The following is a 19,997-nucleotide window of genomic DNA, read 5'->3' on the forward strand; positions in this document are numbered from 1 at the left end:
CCTTCTTGCTAGATTCCAGGAATTTATGTTCAACCTTTATTTTTCATTTTGGTGGCCCTATACAGGCTGACATTTGTGAACTGACATATAAAAGAAAATAAAAATCTGGTTCTGAACCACATGTCCGAGTCTATAAATGGGACCCTTTCCTGAATGTGTGGAAAATATAACTGCTGTTTTTTTCTTTCTCTCTTGGACTGTGAGTATAAGGGTCTTTCTTTTAGAACGGGCAGGGATGTCTATAAGGAGCTTCCCCCTGGCTCCACCAATTCCACTCCCCCCCCCCCGGATTATAATTTATATCTGAAAACCTTTTCTATGCTCTAGAGATATTTTTAGAAGTATGAGGGTGGCCTCAGGCAAAAATATTAAACTCTGAATTTTTTTAAACTTTCAACTTCTCAATTTCTATCCTTAGCTTCCAAACTGGACCTTGACCCTTTGACCATCCCAGAAAGCCATCCTTATTCCCTGTTTAATTCTGTCAGGAAACACTTGATGGAGGAAATGGCAGCTCTAATATTCGTCATTGGTAAGTTGTGCCCTTCCAGAGGTCACAATTTCTATTCTGACTGAAGCCTTCTGTGCCTTAAATGAGAAGCAGCAATTTCTAGGTTGAGGGAAACAAACGTGTAGACTGTATACCTGGGGAGAGGGGAAGGGGTGGCACTACAGAGCTATTTTATAGGCAGCCTCCTACCTCATCTATGGGCACAGAAAGACAGAGGAGAATCTTATCGTATAATCTTTATGGGAAGGTAGGATTTTAGTATCAAGGAGATCCTACACCAATGTTCCAGGTAATGTGCAATGTCCTTTATGCAATGCCCCTGACAAAGGAGCATCAAGCTTCTATTTGAATACCTCTAGTGGTGGGGACTTACTATTTTAAGAAGCTGGCTGTTATTATCTGGTGCTTCTTATATGAGGCACATTCATAGAGCCCATGGAATGCTGGGAGAATCTCAAATCATTTGGGGAAAAAGCAGTGCTCTGTATTTGCCCTCCAGACAGATGACTTTCCAGGCAGGGTCATCATGCCTGGTGCAAAACTGAATGTTGAAAGAACAACACGGGGCTCACAAGCATTTTTACTCACTCCTGGTAGGACGAGAGGGGGTTTTGGAGTTTCTGAGGTATGAAACAGGTGGAAATGACCTACACACAAAATTATGTATGAAACAGCAAAGTGTGATGGCTGAGGATACAGCCTCAGGATCCAGAGCACCTGCTCCTTGCTCTACTACTTGCAATCTGCATAACGTTGGCCTTCGTTTCAGCATCTATAAAATGAAACTAATCATACTATTTGTTTCCTAGGGGTGCTCAGGAGATTAAATCATTTAATACATGTAAAGAATTGAAAACACTACCTAGTACCACATAGTTGGCACTCAGTAAACTTTTGCTATTATCCTCCTCCTCATCATCATTATTACTCTGGCTCTATGACATGCTGAGGATTCCTAAATTTCAAAGTACAAAATCCCCTCTTATTGGGATGCAGTATTTGGGGGGTCAAATTCCTGCATTTGCAAAGATCTCACTGCATACTAAGTTGTTAGCTATCACAGTGCCATTAGCTCCTCTCCGAAGAAATCCTGTTGTCTCGGCACATCTTATTATTCCCCATATTACAGATGGGAAATCTGAAGCTCAGAGAGGGTAGATGATTTTCCTAAGGCCTCCACTTAAATGTTGCATCTTCAGAGATAGCTGTTTTCATCCACTCAATATAAAGCAGCCATACACTCCCCCTTCTTATTTGCTCTAAGATTATCTTCTGCATATTATTTACTATCATCTAGCATTTTCCTTATATTTCTATGGATGATATTGTTGATTTTCCCTCACCTCCGAGCTGGAATATGAGTTCTCTATGTATAGTAGCTCTTTCTATCTCTGTAAAAGAATCAATCCCCAGTGCCTAGTTTATTGCAGGCCTTTGGTAAACATGTGTTGAAGGACTATGTGAAAGACACCAGGAGGCATAACAGAATCAAACAGTATTTCTGTAAGAACCACTGAAGGAGCTGGCTTTGCATTCTAGTGCTGTCTCCAATTTCCTGACCTTGGGTAATTGACTTCCCGTCTCTAGTTAGTGCAATGGGAATAATATCTCTACTTCCTTATAACTCTGGTGAGGAAAAATAAAATGAAGTTTATAAACCACTCAGCATAGTGCCTGCACATCATGAGGACTCCATAAATGCCAGTTCTTACTCATCTGAGGAGACAGGATTTGTGGGATTTGGGTCAGAATCCTTCCTGCCATGGGCTTTGCATGTGTAGGATGAATAACAACTTTGATGGGCACAAGGAAGTTCAGTAAACCAAAAACCATCATCTTTCTGTTTTCTTTGGCTACTTCAAATTCAACAGTTATCTTTTAATGGAGAACTGAACCAAATGTTCTCATTATTTTCCTTCCAGACCATAGCTCCTTCTCAAACCAAGTGTCTCAATTCCACCTCATATGTGACCATTTATTTCTTCCCACCAGTGCAAGGAATGTGTAAAAAGGAATCCCAGTGCATGACACTTAGTGGGATTGCAGGGAGGGCTTAGAGTTTGCCTAATGTGACTCCTTCCTATGTTGGGGAAACTGAGGCCAAGAGAGGGGAAGGGATTTACCTCGCATGATGCAGTGGCCAAGTCAGGACTTGAACCCAGGTCTGTGTGACACACTTTCTGCCACATTTTGCTGCTGATACTTCTAGAGAAAAAGCAGAGCCCAGTTATGTCTCCACCTCACCCGCCTTCCATTCCCCATGACCACTTCCACATGAAGAACAATGGCAGGTACGGGAATAAATTGTTACTTTCCCATCTTAAATTGTCATCTGGGGACTCTCATTTCTAACACGTTTATATAAAAGATGAGGCTACTCTCTGCTCTAATTGGTCGTTTTTCCACTGAGAGAGTTGCATGAGCTTACCCTGAAGCAGGCAGTCTCACTGATCTATGTATGTTTTAATCCATCAGAACCAACACAGAAAGAAAACTGTTACTTACTTTTTGTTTTGACCTCCCCATTTAGCCATGGCTCTTTGAGAGAGGACTTCATTTGCTAAACAACCCGCTCAGGGGCATCAATAACTTTTTCGATTCTTTTTAAGAGGACTTCACATGAGACTCAAGTTTTGATTCCCCAATAAAACAACACAGCTGTTCCCTTGCTACTCGTCTCTCAGCAGGAGCTGCAAAATCATATTTAATCAACTCTGCTTTAAAAGCCATCCAGTTTCCTTTAGGGCTCTGGCGTGTTTCCTCAGGCCAGGATGGCCCCTGCTGACATGTCAGCAGCAGCAGCCCGGCCCAGGCAGAAAGAGCTGTGATTTCTTGAGCACTGACTCTTGCACCAGGCCCTCTACCGGGCACTTCACATTCAAGATTTCATTTAGTCCACCTTGCTATCCCATGAGGTAGGGATTATTCTCAGATTTAAAGACAAGGGAAGTGAGGCTTACGAATGTAAAACCATTTGTCCAAAGTCAAAGTAAGAAGTGAGAGAACTGGGGTTCAGCCAGGTACTCTCTAATTCCAAAACGGAGCATTTTTGACTTTTCAGTCTGGCTTTCTACATAAAGAAGTACCACAGAATTACAGAAGGATGAGTGTGAGCCAATTTGATCAGCCTATCAAAGCTGTCAACAGAGAGTCCCCTGCCAAATGCTATAGATCCTAAATTCCCTTAGGCTCACAGCTTTGTCAGGCCACAAATGAATTTTCTGTAGAATGGGAATGGTAACCATATATGGTTCACTCTCCAAAGAGAGGTAGAGGGATACAGAGATGAAATGGATATGAATCTTGCCCTCAAAGGGCTCAAAGTCTACGAATGGATGTATAATAGCAATGCAAGTCATTCTGATGAGAAGTAGAAAGTGGTAAGTATTATGAGTGTGCCAAAATATTCCATAAGTTGAGAAAGAAAGCCTGTTGCAGGCAAGGCATCGTATTAGGGTTTACGGATGAGTATAATGGTTAAGATAACTAGCTGCTGTGACATATAGCCCCCACATAAGAGTAGCTTAACATCATAAGAATGTTTTTCTCGCTTTCTGTTGGAGTTAAGTAGTGTTTCCCTCTATGTGGTGACTCAGGATACAGGCTTCTTGCATAATATGGCTCACTTTGGGGGTCCTATATTTCCAGCCACATGAGCAGGGAAGACAGAGTGAGTGGAAGACAGAGTGGAAGGTTGAAAGGCCAGGCCTGAAAAAGACTTACCTCCTTTCACTCACATCCCGGTGGACAGACTCAATAACATGGCTCCAAAAACTGCACTGGAGGATGGGAACTGTATCCTTCCTGTATACCCAGGATAGACATTTTATTCAGTACATAGCATTGTTTCTGTCAGGGATATTGACATAAATATTACAGAATTGTTAATTGAACAAGTTGGGGGACAAACAGGATGGAGATAATGTAGGGGATGTTCAAGGAACATTTTGATTAAAAAAACATTTGGTTTGTAATGATAGTTGTTATCAGATATGTAAAGGCCTTGAGTGACAAGCATTTCCCAAAACGTGTTTTCCTCATTATTAGTGAGTATGATGTTAAGAATGGTTTGAGTGGGCAAACAGATTTTGGAAAAGCTGGCTTATCAAATTGTTATTATTTTAATTCCTGTAGGAGTTCTCGAGATTTTTGGTGATAGGTATGGTTATGTCAATTATAGTAAAACTTTTTGATTGCAAAATCTCTTTTTCACAGCATATCTTTTAAGATTACTGTTTTGCAAAACATGTTTTGTATAAGGAATCTTAGGCAATGAAGAGCCATGAAGCAGGAGATAACAATGATTAGAACTGTTTTTAAACATGTAAGTCAGAGATGTGTTTCAACTTGATCTGCTGGTAATGGTTGGCAACTGTGCTCTTGGGAGAGGAATCAGGAGGCCTTGTCTGAACTTACTTGGGAAAACTCAGTGATTGATTAGTAATATCTGCCGTGCATTTAAACATGTGATGGCTTATTTTATATGTCAACCTAGATAGGCTGTGGTGTCCAGCTACTTAGATAATAGTCTAGATGTTGATGTTAGTTGAAGATATTCTGTAGATATGATGGACATTTATAATTAGTGTTATTTATTTATTTATTTATTTATTTATTTATTTATTTATTTTTACAATCAGTGTCTTTAGGTAAAGATTACCTTTGATCATATGTCTCACCCAATCATATATATACACACACACACATATATACATCTATATATCTATATCTATATCTCCTTGCCTTAGGTGAAGGTAGCAAGTTGGGTAAAAAGAGAACCTGGTTACTTGTAAGTGGTGTCTACACCGAAATAGGGAAGGAATTCAGTAAGAGAAAGATCTGAGTGATCTGAGTTCTGCTTTGGCATTTTATGCTTTAGATATCAGCAGAGCAACCAACCCTTAGAAGCATATCCATTCAGACATAAAGAGAAACCTGCATTATTTCCAGAGTGTAAAGATATTTTGGTGATAAGGGCATGACTTCTTTGCAATCTCTGACAGATACACCTGTTTGTCCATAACAGTTTTCTGAGGCTAAAATCTGGGGAAAATTCCTCCACTGACATGGGGAAAAAAGGGTCACTTTGTTCTGAAAGGCAGTAGGCAGCACTGGGGCTAAATGTCCAAAACACACCTGAGTGGGGTGTGAATTAAAAGAGAAGGAAGAAGACTGAACATAGAGAAAGGAGGACAGAAATGTCACTGGGGGAAAGCTGAATGGAGCTGAGTCACTGGTCATGACCAAGGCATGATGAGGACCTCCAGGGTGATGGATGAAGGTTTCATTGCTAGGAGAGTGGAGAGATTTATTAATGCACGTGTGCATGGTGAGCCACTTCTCATGTGGTTATGAGAGCCACAGGAAGCTCTTCACTATCATAGTTCAACAATTGTATACTGATTTCCCACAATGCTGAAGGCACTCACTAGGCACTCAGGTCATACAGGGGAAAGACATGAGTCCAGCTTTGTTTTGAATCAGTGTTCTCACAGCACACTGAACTTAAATTAACTCTATCTCACCACTCATGGTGTAATGAGGTAGCTTTGTTCTTACATTCATTCAACAAGGATTTATTGAGTTCAGCAATGAGCTATGTATTATTCTTGGCATGAGAAATATACTAGTGAACAACAACAACAAAAAAACAAAACTCCTTGACCTCACGGAGCTACATTTTTGTATGGGTGACAGAAAATTTCATGATAAATGAGTCTCCTATATGACTAGATGAGTCATGATACATTAAAAAAGAAAAGAAAAGGAAAAAAACACAAAGGTATCATTCTGGAGAAGCCAGGTTATGATGCAGCAACAAACAACTGTGAGATCTCAATGACCTACAGGCCAAATATCCATTATGGGCCAAGGGTGACCTCTATTTTCACATCCTTACTGTCTTCCTCCTCTAGGACCCAGGTTGATGGAGCAGCCAATATCTGTAATATTGCTGGTAGCCTTGGCATAAGGGAGGGGGTAGAAAGAGATTCCTTCTGGGTCTCACACTGGCAGTGCAGTACTCAGCCTGGAAGTGACACATGTCACTTCCAACATCAATCACTGGACTGAACTGATTACTTGGATTGACCCAAAATATGGAATCAGAAAGCACAGTCCTATGATTTGTCCAGATGGAGGGGAAACTTATACATTTGGCAAATGACAATAGAGCAATTGGGTCACAGTAAAAACACTGGTATTTCTCATGAATAAAATGAGAAGCAATTGGAAATCATGAACAGGAAAGTACATGTAAGATAAAATAGGTCTCTGTTGAGATCTTGACTCTGTGATTTACAAGGTATGTTTTGAGATACCATGAACTGGGATAAGAGAACCTACCTTACTGCGCTGGAATGGAGATTAAATGAGGTATATGTATAATGTCTGGAATAGAATAAAGTTCTGTGAAAAGATGGTGATATATTGAATTTACTACATATCAATTTGTTTCTTTAAACAAAGACTAATTTCTTCAAAAGCAAAAACCATGTCTTACTCATCAATGAATTTCCAAGGCCAACACTGAGGTTTGACCCACTTTATCCTCCTACCATGTATGCTTAATTCTTCAAAGGATGGCTGTAAGTAGAGGTAAGAAGCAGAGGGTGTTAGTGTTTATGTTCTTTCTCCTAATAACTCACATTTTCTTTAAAAAGGGGGGGGGAGCTCTTTCCTTGAATATGAAAGGTCAGGATAGCAATGTATAAGTCATGATGATCAAGCTGTGGCATTCCAGTGGTAAAATCTGGCCGAGGCATGTTCTCTGTGGCCTCATGGCTTGGGGGACTATCTGGAACAGGGTTAGCTGTCACCTTCTATTTATGAAATAAGATATGTCCTGCCCATAGCTGACACATCTGACAGCCCCACAGACTCTTTGTTCAAAGAGAAAGGTAGGCTAGCAGCAGTAGCAATACCTAGAGATAGAATTACAAGAAACCTGAAAAATCTTGTTCTCTGTGTGTCACCTCTATGAATAGAGGCTCCAGGGTCCAGGATGAAGCTAATGCACAATGGGGAAATCAGGAACTATTTTCTTAAACTCTACTGTATGTGTCATCTCTCACAGTGTCTTTTCCACTGTCCTCCAATGTCAATCTGACAGTAATGCTAACTCTGATTCATCCAATAGGTTCTTTCCCTACCCTGATCCTTGTTTCTTTTTTTCTTTTTTCTCCAGAGACACTCATCTTTCATATTATTAAACACATTCAGCTAGTAGCTGTGAATTTAGAGAGATAAGCATATCATCAAGTAAGCTATGATAATCATACTGCTTGGTTTGCTTAGGATTATCATGACTTTTCCTTATTCATAGGGATAATTATTAATAGTATCTTCTTCTGTTTTCAAATTTTTCTCAGTCCACTTGGCTGCCAATCCCAACTAGAGCTTGATCTTCCCATCAAGTTTAGGTGTTACATTCTTCCCCTTTGGGAAAGGCAAAGCAGAAGGGATAAAACACCCAGACCCAGGCCTCTGATGACCTCAAACCCTGACTTTGTCAACTAATTTATGAGAATTACCCCTTAATTTTAAGTTCTTAACAATAATAATAATATATGACTTAGTCAGATTATTGTGAAATTTAATCCCATAATGGGTGAAACTGTTTAATGTAGTTTATTGATAGTAATTTAGAGCATCTATTAATATTATTGTTAAAATAAAAACTTACTTTTCATATTACTATAAATATGAGCACCTGATCTAGTAGAGAGTGTGTATTGGTAGATTTGAACTGTTGAAGCCATCACAAGCAAGCCCTTCACCCTGGCTCTGAAATATATATATACAGCATAAATCAGCCCTGAGAATACTTTATTTTAATTGGGACAGGAGGGGTCTTGGATATGAGAAAAAAAAGAAAAAGAAGGAATCTGAACACAGCCCACGCATTAGAATGAGTGATAAGATATTCCCCCAACCTGAGATCTGCATTTACGTGATAAATGAATGCATGTGCTACTGTCCCATTGCAAAACAGGCAAGATATGAAAATAATGCAAGATATCTTGGAGAGGTTAATGCCATTTGTGTGTGTGTGTGTGTGTGTGTGTGTGTTAGTAGGAGTTTATTGTGCACATAAGAACAGATCGCTGAGAGTGGTCGCAGAAGTAGAGCAGCTACCACTGCAAGTGAAAAGAAACTCAATCAAATCCAATTGTTCACAATGACAAGTCAAGGTGAAACAAACTGAGTGCAATCTGTTACTATCTTCAAAATAGTTGGGTAGCTGAGCCAAGTCCCTGATGCAGGTGTGGTGGGCCATGCTCCACATGTCCTGCACAGTAGTGCAGCAGTGTGGTAGCTGCTCAGATTCTAACCCACAAGCTGGGTTAGGATTTGAGATTCAAATGGATACACTTGACTCATGAGCACTCCAGTCCAAAGCACAGCGTTTGTTTCAAACCTTGGTCCTGCCTCTTTCTGATGTTTTTCCCTTATAAGTTACAGCCCAGCTTGATATTCTGGGATCAGAGCACATCATGGAGTTTGCCCATAAGTGCTAAGGCATAACCTCAAATTTGGGCTTAACTTGTTTTGGGGAGTTATATACATATTTGTAATATTTCACTTATTTGAGAGAGAGAGAGAGACAGGCAGAGACTGAGAGAGCCCGAGTGAGGGAGCAGAGGTAGAGAGCCAGTCTCAAGCAAACTCCCCACTGAGTGTGGAGCCCAACACGGAGCTCGATCTCACAACCCATGATATCACGACCTGAGCTGAAATCAAAAGCTGGATGTGTAATTGACTGAGCCACCCAGCTGCCCCACTGGGGAGTCATATTTTCTTAAGAAGTTGGAATCTGTATTAGAGAAATGCAAGGAACCACTGGAGAGAGACTTCAAATAATGGTTTTGAGACTATCTGTGTTAAATCAGTTGGAAATCATCTTTAAAATGCTGATTTCTGGGTCTTATTATCTAATGGAACCTATGCTATTTGATGCTTTGGGAATAGGATCCGAAGACTTACAAACTCACATGGTATTGATATCCTCATGAATGTTTAGAAACTGCTAGGTGTTAGTGGCTCTATGAACAATTCAGTGTAATGAAGGGAAATAACCTTCATCAAGACCCAGTAATGGTAGGTGGCACCATCTTCATTGGACCATTGAGACACCTGAGGGTCAGATGAATTACAGTCAGCACAAGACTCAAAGGATTTGGTTACAAAAGAGGGAAACCATATTTGCTACCTTTCAACTGATCTGGCAGTAAGATGATTACCCAGATTCCCATCTTTCTAAAGCAGGAGAAGGCTTTTCCATGGCCTTCGAGAAGAGAGATGATTCAGGATGGAAAAACTTATTTTGATATTTGGTGAAGATTTCTACTAAAAATCCGAAAAAAAAAAAAGATAACCAAACACAAAATAATCCCTCCCACCTTGATGAGTCCCCATCGCCTCTGTTACCTCTGATTTATATATATCTAGAAGTCAGAGGCATTTTCCAGGAGCAAAAGTAACTATCGCCTTGAGTTTGTGTTTTAATTCATGTTCAAGGAATTGGAAAACAGATTTTTGGGAAATAGTAACTCACAGGTTACTGAGCAGATGGCAATTTCCCCTTTGCCTCTTGCCTAAAAACACACACTGGGTGCGTCACAAGCAAAGCCCAGACTGGTTATAACTCTGTTACTCAGTCCTGAAGCATTTGCTTCTGTATTTATCATGCAACTGAGAATATAAATATAGATCTTAGACTTTTGTAGTAAAGCAGCTTCAGGAGACAGCAGGGGTTGTGTATCAGCATAGAATATGAAGAAAGAGCATTCATTTCTGGAATAGGTTTGATTTATAGAAATGGACGCTTGGGTCCTTTGCCTTGGAGAACCATTCTCATCTGATCAGTTTGTTTCTTGCCGCTGCACAGCAAGCAATCACTCATTCACTCTTTTCTTATTCAAACCCTGAGAGCATCACCTGCTGATTTAGGGCAAAGTTTTTCAAACTTTAATGTGCATACAAATCACCTGAGGATCTTGTTAAAATGCAGATCATGGTCCAATAAGCCTGAGATTCTGCATTCCTAACCAGTCCCAGGTGATGTCATGCCTGCTAGTTGGTGGATCACACAGAGTGACCAGGTCTTAGACCATGGTCATCTGCCTAAGTTCGCATCCAAGCTTTACCACTCACTAGCTATGATGCCAAGGAAACATTCCTCATGTTAAGCATTTGTATATAATGTTCACAGATAATGAGAATGTTTTAAGGACCCTGTACTAGTTGGTTGTATGGTAATCCATGCAAAGTGCTAAAATAATTTATCATAACATCATGCTATATCAGTAGACACTTGCTAACATTATAACCAGGTATTTATTGCATGCCTATCAGATGCCAGGGCCTTAGGAATAGAAACAGAAGATGTGATTTTTATCCTCTTAGATCTAATAGTCTGGAAGTGGTCAGTAAAATGGATAGGCAATATATAGATACATAAATCTCCCATAAGTTAGCAGGTGATCTAGTGCATGCTGTGATGGCAGGAGTACTAGTTTCCGGGTCAGGAAGGCTGGAGACTCCTTTCCCTTTGTCATAAAAGATTTTATGCATGCCCCCTTCCTTCTCTGGAATGCAGTTTTCCCATTTGTAACAGAAAAATTATACCAGACCACATAGTCCTATATTCTAAGTCATGACTTACTAGTTTTATGGTCTTGGTTGAGTTTGTTAAACTCCTAGGCCTTATTTTCCTCATTTATAAAGTTGAGATAATAATATGACAGCCATGACAATCATATGTTAGTATAAATTGTTTAGATCATTATCTTGCTTTCCTGAATACTCAGGAAGTCTTCTCTTCTTCATCCTCCTCCTCCCATCATCATCCTTACTGGCTCTTTTTTCTTACTCTTTCTTACTAGCTCTGTGACCTTAGCCAATTCATATTTGCCACTACTCAGGGCTTTCTGAAAGTGCTTAACTATATACAGTATTTATTTTCAATTTTTATTTAGAGTGGTTCACAAAGCCAATCAATTCTTTAGACTAGAGATCACCAGTTGTGTGTGTGTGTGTGTGTGTGTGTGTGTGTGTTTCCTGAAAAGGCCCAGACAGTAAATATTTTAGCCTTTGCCATAGACAATATGTAAACAGATGGTTGTGGCTGTGATCCAATAAAACATTATTTACAAAAAAAGGAGGTAGACTGGATTTGGTGTACAGGCCACAGTCTGCTCACCCCTGCTTTAAATTAAAGAAACTGTAAATGTTCTGTGATTTATGAGAAAGTAAGTTTCTTCCAACACAAACCTTTAGTTCATAAAATGCATGACATTGTAGGAAAGTGCGTGGCTCTGAGCTCGTCCCCATCCATCTGCAGCCCTGCCCTTACTCTAAGAACCCATGGCCTTAGAACTACAGAGTCTTACTTTACAGGAGGGATTCTGAAGTCAAACTTTTCTTTTTGCAGCTAGGGTAAACTGGGGTCCAAAGAGGGGAAATTATTTACTCAGCCAACTGCTCCGGGGACAAGCTAGCACCAGAAACTTAGTCTCCTGACTTGAAATCAGGGATTATATATTTTTTCTCTTTAGCCTGAAAAGAGAAAGAAATCATTTCCTTAAGAAAAAGAAACCTTTCTTTTCCACTGGGGTTTTAATACAGAAATGGATTTTTTTCAAACTTTCTGTTAATGGATATGCCACAGTCAGACATGAAAACACTACTATGTCTGCCTAATGGAAATCCCAGTTCCCTGTCCTTGTCACTTGGAGCTCATATTAAAGGTCTCCTTTCATTTCTAGCAAAACAGAAAAATACCCTCCTCTTACATCTACTCAGATTCCAGAATCATTTCTCTGGCAGTAAATCAGCAGTGAAAGAGATGGCTATTCACATCCATCCACATCCTATCCCCATAGAAGAAATGGGAACAGAAAGCCCTGGAAAAGAAACAGGCTTCCCTCTGCTAGAACCTGAATGGAAATATTTCCTCTCTTTTAAATGTGTCATTGGTGATTTCTTTATCCTGGCCTTGCTGAGCTGTGCTGGGGTAAAATAAATTAAAAAAAAAATAAAGCAAAGTATGACTTATTGGGCATGTAGTATTTACCAGGCATTGCACTAAATGCCTTAATCATATGTGGGAGCATTATGAATCTTATTTTAAGGATGAAGCAACTAAGGCACAAAAAGAATAGGAAGAGGATTATGCTCAGATTCTCCCTCCAGATAAAAATTAGTCACAAAATTTTGACATAGAAATTAATGATGTGGACATGTATGATTCCATTTACATGAGATGTCCAGAAAAGTAAATCTGTAGGGATAGAAAGCAGATCAGTGAGTGCCTGAGGCTGGTGGTGGGGATGAGGAGTGACTGCAGGGACCATGAGAGGCACTCTTGGTCTGATGGGAATGTCCTAACATTATATTGTGTGATGGCTACGCAACTTTGTAAATTTACCTCCAAGCATGGACTGTATTACACTTGAAATTAGTGAATTTTATGCTGAGTAAATTGAAGGTCGATAAATCTGTTGAAAAAGTCATCTCATACAGAAGAAATCATAAAAACTTCTCATCTTCATGGCCACTCCTTTCATAGGGTATCTTCTATTTCTCTTTACAGGTATGGGAAGGTCCCTTCTCACCCAGGGTTTTTAGCTCCCATTTCTTCTCTGATGACAGGACATAGAGGAATGAGTGCTGATTTCTACAATGCTAATTTATTGCCCAAATGATAATCCTGGAATTTGAGTGGGTGCAGGTAGAGGAAGAGGATGCTTCTTTATTTTAACAGAAATGAAAGGAGACTCTAATTATACATAGAGTAGAATAAGAATAGGGGATTGTTTTTCCCATTAAATGGATACAAGGATATTTTAATAGATGCTAGAAATGGTTACTGCAAGAAGCCCATTTATGTATGTTCTAATGAGGAGCCTCATTAGAACACACACTTGATGTGTGTTCACTCATCATACATTCATCAAATCCCTATTATGCTCCAGACACCTTTCTTAACTCTGAGAGTAAAACAATAAATACTATAGTCACTAGCCCTTTCCTCTTTGATCTCAAGTCAACCAGGCAACCTTACTGCTCTTTTTCCATCTTTGTGAAATTCCTACCTGTTCTCTGGCTCTGACTCTATTTGGAATTAATGTCTCCAATATAATCCCCCACATAATTTTTTTTCTTTTTTTTAAGATTTTATTTATTTATTCATGAGAGACACAGAGAGAGAGGGAGAGAGAGAGAAGGAGAGAGAGAGAGACGCAGAGACACAGGCAGAGGGAGAAGCAGGCTCCATGCAGGGAGCCCGATGTGGGACTCGATCCAGGGTCTCCAGGATCACGCCCTGGGCTGAAGGCAGCGCTAAACCGCTGAGTCACTTGGGCTGCCCTCATTTTTTTTTTTTCAATTACTGAATACGTTTTACATGTAACACTGTAAGTTTACCCCACACCATTTTATCTACCTCTAATGAATGACTCCAGTCATATCTAAATAGCACTAGTTATCTTTGTCCACTACCAACTACTAGAATCACCTTCCCTATAAGTCTATAAAATCCTTACTAGTAGATGCCATAAGTAATTCATCTCTCTTTCACAGAACTCATTATAATGCCTTGCACATAGTAGACACTCAAAAAGCCTCTCTTAAATGAATTTGTTAATTTATTCATTACCTGATTTTAATTTATAACTTTCTTGGTGACTGGTACTCTTTAGGGTACTAGGAGATCTAGTGGTGAACAAGGCTGGCAAGGTCCTTGCTTTTTAGGAACTTACACTGGCTTAGAGGAGACAATCAATGAACAAGAGAACAGACACAATGAGTTCAGATAATGAAATTATAAACAAAATAAACAGGGAGCAAATCATTGGGATGTGCACTTAAGAGGCCACTTCCACAAGGATAGTCAGAGAAGGCCTCTTGGAGGACTTGGCATTGATATTAAACTTGAAAAGTGAAAAAGAGCCAGTCCTATTAATAGGTAAGTAGAAGAATGTTCTAGATAGAGGAAACATCAAGTTAAAAGACCCAGAGGCAAGAAAGAATTTGGTGTGTTGTAGGAAAAAAACAAAACAAAGAGGGAAACCAGGCCAGTAGCTGGATCCTAGTAAGGAAGGAGATCAGAGGAATAGGGAGGTAGCCAGGGTCAGACCACTAAGGGCCTTACAGGCCACTATGGGGAGTTCAAATTTCATTCTAAGTGTGACAGATGAAGGATTTTAAAAAGCAAAGTGACATGGATCTCCTTTTATTTTAATGAGATTATTTTGAATTCTTTGTAAGGAATATGCAGGGTCGGGGGAAGCACTCAAGCAGTGAGACCATGAATAAATATCTGTAAAGTTCCTTGGGTGATAGACTGAAGACCTGTGTCTAGAGTATAGAGTGATCTCAGTGTGATTAAACATGTACCTCAGAGTTCACTCCATTGTTTTCAAGTCCAACTTACTGGGCTTTCTGGCATCAAATCTTCCACATCAGTTTCATGTATCTCCTTATGCACATCTGAAATTATATACATGTGTCACAACCCAGAGTCATCAGGGAGGTCACCCAGAGTTCTGAGCATCTCGTGATGTTGTGTCATATATTTGGGGAGTTTGTGTGTCTTCTTCCTTTTCCAGGGAATTAGTTGCACTTCCGATCCACCTTCCTGATCTAACTCTAGCTGGGGCTCTCATTACTGCCTTTTTTTTGGTCAAACTCTGCTGGCTTTTGGCATTCTATACACTTCCTCTCATTAAGAGAAATTCACTTAAACCTGAGGAGCCTCATTAGAACAAGTATTTTATGTGGGCAGCATCTCATTCCATGCATCCTAGGACAAGGGAAAGATAGAGGACTTTGGGCTGGGAATCAAAAGACCTGGTTCTATTTTATACTTGGTTAAAACTCATTGTAAGACTGCACCCCTTCTCCATGTCCCAGATTCCTTATTTGTAAAATAAGAGGATTGAACTTGATAAGCTGTGAGGTAGGTGCCTCTTTGCTATTCTTTAGAGTGTGCTTCTCTTGTTTCCTAACTGGCTTTGCTCATTATTGTGCTTTTCACTCTGCAGTCTTTAGGGCTGTCAGGAGTTACGGCATATTGTATTACCATTAGTGTCTACAACTCGTTAAAGCAATGCTCAAATTTTGTTCCATCCAACTATCTAGCCAGTGAGCCAAACACTCATTAGTTCATTTCAGAAATAGCCTTTGAATGTCTACTGTTCATCAAACACTGTCGAGTGGTGAGGATGCGATATAGTTATAGGATACAACTATAATATATATATATATATATATATATATATATATATATATATAACCATAATCAAGGGTTTCAATGTTTGGAGAGACAAGGAGCAGACACATCCACAAGCACAGTGTAGTGCAGTGAGTACTATAGTGGAGAGATCAGGATATGGAGCAAGTACACAAAAGAGGCATTAAAGCCAAGCTCAGAGCATCCCAGGGAAAGATTCCTGGGATGAAAGACTCCCAGGCCTGATCTTGAAAGCCTAGGAAGAATGAGCTAGGTGAATGGATAGGGAGAGGTGTTCCAAGAAGAGAATGCATGTGACAGTGAGCCAGAGGTAAGATAGTCTGTAAGGAGACCAACATGGCTAAGTAATAGAATGAGAGGGGTGAGGGGTAAGAGTCAAGGCTGGATAGATGAGGAAGGGCCTCATGTATAATGCTAAAGAATCAGAATGAAGAAAGAGTTAAAGGAGGAAAATAGCCTTTACTACATAATGGCTTAAGTGCTACAGCAGTGTTCATGGTGCAATGTGAAGTGTCTAGCACAGTACCTGCTGCCTATGAGGCATGATAGCCTATAGCAAAACATGCAGTTTCCTTGGTCAACCAGATCTAGGTCTGAAATTCATTTCAACCACTTACCAGACATGTGACCTGGAGAAATTTCTTAACTTCAGCAGGGACCCTCTTCCTCTTTTATTTTTTTTTTTTTTTAGGGACCCTCTTTCTCATTTGCATTAGAGTTGTTGGAAAGATTAAGTAAGATTACATATGTTGAGCTTTTAGTGCAATATTTGTGGTTAAAAAAGATTCTGTAAGGGATCCCTGGGTGGCTCAGTGGTTTAGCACCTGCCTTTGGCCCAGGGCATGATCCTGAGGTCCCGGGATCGAGTCCCACATCAGGCTCCCTGCATAGAGCCTGCTTCTCCTTTTGCCTGTGTCTTTCCCTCCCTCTCTCTCTCTCTGTCTCTCATGAATAAATAAATAAAACCTAAAAAAAAATTCTGTAAACGTTAACTACTAATGCAAATTAATGCTATTCTTTCCTTTCCCTCCTTCCCTCTCTCCCTCCCTTCCTTCTCCCTCCCTCCCTCCCTCCCTTCTTTCCTTCCTTTCTTCCTTCCTTCCTTCCTTCCTTCCTTCCTTCCTTCCTTCCTTCCTTCCTTCCTTCCTCCCTTCTCTCCTTCCATAGATCCCTAGATTAACAGACAAGGATGAGACTGAAAAACTCATGTAGCCTAAGCTCTTGCATTTTCCTAATAGGTACAGTAATGATACCTTATTTATTTGGATCAAATGTATTTAGATGTTGGTCCATTCAGCCAAGACTATTCACAACAGAATGGTCCCTGTGTGCATTGGTGAGTGTGGAGGGTGGATAGTCAAACCCAATAGAACTGGAGGCCATAGGTCCAACTCAAATCTTCCCCTATGCTGATTCTTCTGAAGATAGAGGACCAACCCACCCCCACCTTGCCCTGCTGTTCACATAGTTGGTTTGCTTGACCACATGGATGATAAGAGGGACAGAGTGGTTAAAAGCATGGGCTTCCCAGTCAGCTCTGGGCATGCCTCCTGGCCTTTATGAGTTGTATGATATAGGCAAGTTATTGAACCTTTTGGAACTTTAGTTTCTTTATGTATAAAATAAATATATTATCTACTCATAGCTACCTGAGGATGGTATAAGAGAAATATATGAGTGTGCTTTCAACACACGATGTATGTTATCCTCCTTACTTTTTATCAGTGCTATACTTTTTAATAGTATGTCTACCAAAGTTAACAGTAGTAAAGTATTATTAGCGTCATTAAATTATAACATAAATTTATTGTTAGTATTACCTAACAGTACTGTTTAGTATTAATGTTAATGATTATTCTGTCTTAAGTATTCTTGTCAGTGTTCTTATTATTTGTATTAATATTATTAAGTAATACAGAAGATAAAATCTATACATGTAAAAATCTACACATAGGATGATGTTCCCAAAGTGAAGACCAACCTTTGGGTGAGCTGAAATCATCTTTTAAAAAGATGGACCAGGACTAGGTTTCATTTTCTCTACAAGGTTGATCCTCAGCAAACCAGACTTGAGTTTACTGTTATATGAGAAGTCATCTGAAGCAGTCTTGTTAGGAGTTGGGGGCTAGAAAGAAGATGGGCAAATGTGTGGGGCTGATGCAGGTCCACTTGAAATCATGGCACCTGCCCAAATCAGAAAGCACAAGCCTTCACAAAGAAACATTTTCCTGTGAGGAAAAAGCCAGTGGGCTCATAAAGGAGGAATGAAGGGCAGGGCTTGGCTATGCGAAGGAAGGTCAGGAAGGATTTGTAGGGAAACAAACATAGTAACTCATGAGACATTAGAGGAAATTATCTTTAAGAGAAAGACAGGCTCGGCTTAACTCATCTTTCCATGTGGTTACATTTTATTGGTGCTTGCTGGGTGACAAATAATCCATTTTTAGCCCTTATTTAGCTTTAGTTTTGATCTTATGAGTTAAGAATGACTAATACCCAAAAGGGTATGACCCTGGAGCAAAGCATGCTGGGAAAACACATTTCTGGGTGCATGTTCCCTCTGTGCCTAGAGACATGGATTCAAATAAAAATCAAGACTACTGTCCCACCAGGGGCCATTACTTTGGAAAGTACAACAGGGCTTTTGAATACATCTTTGTTTGCCATTCTTATTCAAGGTTATCCAAAGAGGACTCTGCTTCAAGAGAGGAGAGAGTAGTAAATTTAATTGGAGCTTTCAAACAATGTTCAGCTCAAAGCTAAGATGCTTAAGATCGAATAAGTATTTTAAACCACTGGCCAAAAAACACAGTTAGTGTCTTCAATAGGCGTCACTTCTTGAGTCTCACTGGCTTAGAAGAGCAAGTGCAAGGGATAAAAGGTTCTGTTCTTGTTTGATTCCATTAATGGTCAGGCTGTTGGGGGGGAAAAGCTAACCATCTCCCATCCTTTTCTGACTATTTTTGTTGCTAGAGTTATGCCCATAAGAGGTCAACCCTGTATGACTGAGGAAGGAAGCAAAACGGATATCTAGTTTTGAATTTTGACATGCACAGGCTGTGATGGGTTAGTCAGAGGTTAATCCTGGCCAGTTTGTTCCTCTCGATGATCCTGGAGGGAGGCATATTTATGGTTATTAGCATCTCCACTTTATAGATGGAGAAACAGATTCCTGAAGGGTTAGTGACTTGCCCAAGATCATACAATAAGTTAATGACAGAGCTATAAAGTGAACCAGAGTCTCCCAAATTCTAGAATCTACACCATAAGTATTTTCACAGCCAAGGATGTTTTTGTACATTTTTAAAAATTAGAAAAATGTTTAGTGACCACATTCTGCACCTGGCTTAATTTATCTTGACCTGTAGGCTAAGATGTCCACAATCTCTCCTCTTCCTAAGCCACACAGAATTACCAGCTGGCAACTTCTCAGTAAGTTCAATAAAAGTAGTTATGCGAGAGTTTACAAATTGAGATGTTTCCGCAAAATCATTTGCTACAATTAATTGCATCCTTAGAGTTCAGGGATGTTGGAGAATGAACAGAGTGTAATCCTATCATTTTATTTTACAGAAAGGAAACTGAGATTTAGAGAAGCAGCAGCAATTGCTTGACGTCACATACTGCAGACCCCTTAATGTCCTCCAAGAACTAATGTAGTAGCTGATAAAGGAAGTTCATAGCAAAGAAATAAGAAAAAAAGATTTATGAGGCTTTCTTTTTTTTCTAACACTTATTATTTCTTGTTCTTTTGATTCTAACCATTCTAACAAGTCTAAGGTGATGTCTCACTGTGGTTTTGATTTGCATCTCCCTGATGATTAATGGTCTTGAGCATCTTTTCATGAATCTGTTGGTCATCTATATGTCTTCTTTGGAAAAAGCTCTTCAGGTCTTCTAACTATTTTTAATGGGGTTATTCAGGGGGAATTTTTGGTGTTCAGTTGTATAAGTTCTTAACACGTTTTGAATATTAACCCCTTATTGGATACATTATTTGCAAATATTTTCTCCCATTCAATAGATTGTCTTGTTTTGTTGATGGTTTTCTTTGTGTGCAAAAGCTTTTTAATTTGGTGTAGTCTCAATAATTTATTTTTGCTTTTGTTCCCCTTGCCTGAGGAGACATACCTAGACAAATATGTCTATGGCCAATGTCGAAGAAACTATGGCTTATATTTTCTGCACCTTTGGTGGGAAAGCAAATTGGTGCAGTCACTATGGAAAACA

At 39.7% G+C, this 19,997-nt stretch overlaps 1 long non-coding RNA gene across 1 annotated transcript in view; it reads left to right on the forward strand.

Moving 5' to 3' along the window:
* The first annotated feature begins 416 nt into the window (after positions 1 to 416).
* The window catches only part of LOC140641938 (uncharacterized), an 82,286-nt gene continuing 62,705 nt past the window's right edge, over positions 417 to 19,997 (forward strand). Inside the window, exon 1 of the long non-coding RNA XR_012038532.1 lies at positions 417 to 532. This is a non-coding gene — a long non-coding RNA (uncharacterized lncRNA). The remainder of the gene's footprint in view (positions 533 to 19,997) is intronic.

Source organism: Canis lupus, chromosome 10 (genome assembly GCF_048164855.1).
Source record: "Canis lupus baileyi chromosome 10, mCanLup2.hap1, whole genome shotgun sequence".
Taxonomy (NCBI): Eukaryota; Metazoa; Chordata; class Mammalia; order Carnivora; family Canidae; genus Canis; species Canis lupus.